Source organism: Cajanus cajan, chromosome 4 (assembly GCF_000230855.2).
Source record: "Cajanus cajan strain Asha chromosome 4, NIPB_CcT2T_4, whole genome shotgun sequence".
Taxonomy (NCBI): domain Eukaryota; kingdom Viridiplantae; phylum Streptophyta; class Magnoliopsida; order Fabales; family Fabaceae; genus Cajanus; species Cajanus cajan.
In genome coordinates this window covers 21984567-21989774 of record NC_138520.1, presented here as the reverse complement: position 1 = coordinate 21989774, position 5208 = coordinate 21984567, and the positions used below count along the sequence as shown (strand labels likewise).

Here is a 5208-nt window from a genome sequence, read left to right as displayed (position 1 = left end):
TACTCGAACTAACAATTTATTAATACTAATATTTAATACCATTAGTGTATATTAAAAAGTCAATAAATATGAATTATTATATATTTATTAGATATTAATATATAATATATTGGACATTAATAAATGTATACTAATAATTAATGTATGTCGAATTATATTTATAAATTTATATTTGTTAACATTAATTACTACTAATATTATTTATTAATATTAATATTAATTAATATTATTTATTTAGTAATAATAAATGTACGTGTAATTTTGGTCCTTATATAAATTATGTATATTGTATGATATAATTTTCTTTAATTTATTTTATCAGTGAAATGTAGATAAAAGATGATACTCTCATGACAATCAAGTAGGATGTTAATGACATGCTAAGATTTTTAGATCAAGTATCACTGTTTACATAGTGTTTAATATCATAATTATACATTTTTTGTCTCTCTTATTAAAAGTTTAATAATTTTTTATTGATGGATATTTCTAATTATTTATAATTAGAAATATAATAAATTAATTAATTAATAAAAAAATTATTATAAATTAAAATATATAATTTAGAGAGTAAAATTATTATTGTTACAAAATTAAATATTTTCATTTTTATTTCTCTTAATATTTTTATATGTGCATTTTCCTGTTTCCTATTCATTTTCATATTCTCTATAATTACTTTATTTCATTTTTATTTGAATATTTAATATTTTTAATTACTCATCATCTTTAATAAACCATTTTTTATATTCGTATCTATTTATTTTTAATATTTTAAAATAAAAACATTAATCATACAAATACATAGAGTCATTTATATTTATATAGAAGTTGTTAATACTCTTGTTAAAGAAAACTCTCTCCACAAAATAGTCCATTGTGTTTAATATACAAATTTGATAATCACTTTTAACTTTTACATAGTTTTAATTGGTTAAAATTATTGAAATTTATTAATATTCAGAAATTATAAAGAAAAAAATATCAAAATAAAAAATATTCCAATTCTATCCTCTGCCTCTGAGCCTATATATTATGATAGAATGAGAATGATTCATCAAACTGAGGTGCCCTGGGGCGCCGCACCAAGAGTTGCAACAGAATGTCTTTGTCATGCTTAAGGTACGCTGTTTCTGTTTCTTCAACCTTTCGCCCTTTCCTTATGTTTTTGTTTCTCATTCTTTGTCACTTTTCATTCACAGTGCCAATGGAATCTCCTTTCACGTTCAGTAACAAGGTTTCAGTATCCGTTGTGAGGATGAAGCGTGATCTTGTTGCTATTTCCCTTTCTATGCATATGCAGGTCATGGGAATTGGTGGAATTGTTGAATCAGATTCTGTTACTCTCAAGATCTTGATCAACTGTTTCTGGTATATGGGTCATGTTAAAGTTTGCTTTTTCAGTGAGGAAGGTCTCTGTCTTAATGGTGAAAATAGAAATTTGTAAATTTTATAAAACACGAGGTTTCATTGAGGGTGTTGTGGTAATGTATAACACAATCATTGATAACCTATGCAAAGATAAACAGGTAATTGATACCTGTGTTTTATCTTTTGACATGGTTGAGGAGGGAATTTCCGGTAATGTTGTCGCTCACAATACTCAAATCTATGAGGGTCAATTGGAAGACACAATTGATTTCTTGAGGAAAATGCTTGAGTAACCTAATGTTGTTACTTATAATTCTTTAATAGATGAGTATTCTTTAATTGAAGAAGTGGACAACACAAGGCTCTCGTGATGTAAATGGTGGATGAAGCCATGAATCTCTTTAAGAAAATGTTTTTATTGATGGTTTGTGCAAATCAGGAGATGCATGGTGAAGGTCTACCAATTCCTTCTTAGACAACTTTTATAAAAATTGTCATCATCTTATCAAGGCAATTGCATTATTCAAGAAAAGGCAATTGCATTATTCAAGAAAATCGAAGAACACATCGAGATGTATTTGCTTATTATGATCAATGGACTATGCAAATGTGGAAGACTTATGAATGCAAATTAGGTATTGACCTTTTAATAAGATTACACTTTGTAAATAGGCTTTATTATTTTAAGCATTGGCTTTGTAGTAAAAAAATGGAAGACAATGGTTGCATCTTTGGGAGAGGAATATGTGTTTAAGTTTGATATGATGATGTGCAATACAATCATTGATTTGGGAGAGGAATATGTGTTTAAGTTTGATATGATGATGTGTAATACAATCATTGATAGCCTATGTAAAGATAAATTTATAATAAAGGTCTGTTATTTATTATTGTTTGCAGAATCTCTCTTTTCTTGTTACCTGTTGATGAACTCTGGTATTTAGTTTATGCATTGCCAATCAGGTTGATGCATTATGCAGAAGTGTGGAAACTGGAAAGGTTAAAGAATCTAATAATGTATTAATGTTGTTGCTTATAATACTTCAAGAATGAGGATTGCTTGATTATTGGATTGATGAAGACAAGAGATATATTCAACACCGTGCCCCAAATGGGTGTGATGACATGTTCAGAGCTATAGTGTCATCATTAATGTATACCGTAAAATCCGAATGGGAAAGGTGGTAAGGTTGTTGATATTTTTTTCTGAGGTCATTGTTGCACTAGTAGTTGGAGGTTTTCAAAGGCTATTGTTTATTTTGGAAGTAAATAGTAAAAAATTATGGATGGTAGGATCATTTAAATCTTTTTCCAAATAAACACTTCATGAATGATAGTGATAGTTGGCCTGCAAACTTGGTCTCTAAACTTGTTTTGAGTCATGCAATGACTATTTCAATTTCAATCAAAACAGTATTTGAAATGCTATCAGAATCTATTTTCAGAGTCCTCCTGGGTCTGATGATTGAACAGATTCTAGAAACAGATGCACAAAATGGTGCCAGCATTAGTGCCTTAAAATGTATAGTGTGAACTGTGGAACAAAAAAAAAATAGTTTTCTCATTTGAAGTGTCTTCCTTGTGTTGTGTCGGGTAAAAAGGAATTGTACTAGCTCGAGGGTTTGAAATCACTAGAATATCCAATAATTGGTTATGATTTTAATGTTGTACCAAGTGATCAAAATGTTGCTGCCCTCCATGCTATTTGTGCTTGTTCCTCATACTTTAGTTTGTTTCTGTTAGACCTTTGAAAAATTAGTTTATCTATGCTATTTTTCAGGCAATAGAAAATCAAAGTGACCAACCCTAGGTAAAAATTGGTTTTCAATCTATTTTAGGTACAGCTCCAATATTTGACATGCTTATCAAGTAGCAATGTTTTCAACAATTCAGCATATTCATTTTGCTGTATACATAAGGTGCTCAAATTGTTTACTCTTTGACATTCAATTTTGATTTGTAGGAATAGTTGGGTCAAGCCCACTAGGTTCATTTTGTTTTATCTGCTTTCATTAGGCCCATTTATTTTGACAAAAAACAAATCAACCTTTGTGGGCTAGCAAGCCTGCACAACCAAACTGATAGGCCTCAGTCTCACTAATGTTTATAATTACTGCATCACCTATTGATTATATATCTTGATTTTTCTTGTCATTTGTTGATATACAACATTGGGAACAAGATTGCAACCTAATCTTATGCAATTTAAATTTAATCAAATTCTCACGATTAGGTTGACTTTTTCGTAACAAAATTTGAAGTATGATTTCATCCAAACTAACCAATATCTTATTATTAGGCTATTTTATTGGGTTTACAGTATATATAAAAAAAAAAAAAGTTATTTTAGTGGGTTGGTTTTTCATGATGTGTATCTTGTTTAATCCTCCTAACGTATGGACACTCTTCGTCATTATTTAGTAACGAATATAAATTAATTGTTTATATCATTGCACTATTTTAGAAGCTTAATTATTAAAACAAATATTTTAGCTAATGCAATGCTAGGACAAATATTTATTTGTATAGTTACAGTTTATAATAAAATAAATAATTTTTGTTAGAATAAATAAATACTTGTAATTATATAATATTATAACAAAAAATTATAATAAATAAATATTTTTAAATATATAAATGGTTAAAAATCTAATTTAGTCCCTTATAATATTTTTTTGTTTCAATTTAGTCTCACTTTAATTTTTTGTTTCAATTTGGTCCCTAATAATTTAAATTAGCACAATGTCAGATTTCTGTCCAAATTATTTAAACAAAGTTAATTATTAGTCACGTGGATGTCACGTAGCATTGGTGTATGCCAAATTTCTTTAATGCACCTGAAACTAGAACGGCCCGTTCTGGTTGCACATGTTGTGTGTTAATTTTGCATCTGGAACAGGCCGTTCCAGATGCAAAATTAACACACCACGAGTGCAGCAGAACGGGTCGTTCTAAAAGCAGAACGGGTCGTTCTGGTTTTAGAACAGGCCGTTCTGGATTCATAACATAACATAAATTCAAAGACCCGTTCTGAAAGCAGAACGGACCATTCTGGTTTTAGAACAGGCCGTTCTGGATTCATAACATAACATAAATTCAAAGACAGAAATATGGTTTAGAGACTGAAAACAAAAATTCATAACATAACATATACTAAGAAAGTTCAAAGAAATTACTGAGAAGGAAAATCATCTAGATAACGTTGAAGGTGTCAATAATACATCTTATCCACCATATAACACTGAATGGGTGACAGGATATCAGCATTATCTACCTGTACATGTGGTTGTGTGGTGAAATGTTGGTCATGTGTGTCCTCTTCTAGGGATGACAAATATACCCGTACTCGCGGGTAATACTCGAACCCGTCCCGACTTTGACGGGGAATACCCGATTTGACCGGGTACGGCTACAGGTACGGGTATGTACTTACTCGTCCCGTACCCGTACCCGTCCTCGTTCTCTTTTTTAATTTAATATTCACTTTCAATTTAATTATATTAAAAAAATTAATATTTTTTATGTATGATTATTTATTATAATATGAGATAAAGAAATAACCTAATTATAATATAATATAATATAATAAAAAAAATAATTTAAAAATATTATTTAAAAAAAAAAAAATAAATAAAAAAATTGACGGGTACGGGTACGAGTACGAGTACGGGTATACACGATACTCGACGGGGACGGGGATGGGGATGAAAATCTATACCTGACGGGTATGGGGACGGGGACGATGATGGGTTTAACTCCGGGGACGAGGACGGGTATCATGAAACTCGTACCCGACCCACCCCATTGCCATCCCTATCCTTTTCCCTTACTTCAGGT

The 5208-nt window shown here is 30.0% G+C and overlaps 1 long non-coding RNA gene across 1 annotated transcript; it reads left to right on the top strand.

Annotated features, from left to right (window-relative positions):
* The first annotated feature begins 381 nt into the window (after positions 1-381).
* Positions 382-2258, top strand: LOC109802823 (uncharacterized). The gene is made up of 2 exons (XR_002240114.2): positions 382-1122; positions 1203-2258. It is a non-coding gene; the product is annotated as an uncharacterized LOC109802823 (long non-coding RNA).
* The last annotated feature ends 2950 nt before the right edge of the window (positions 2259-5208 follow it).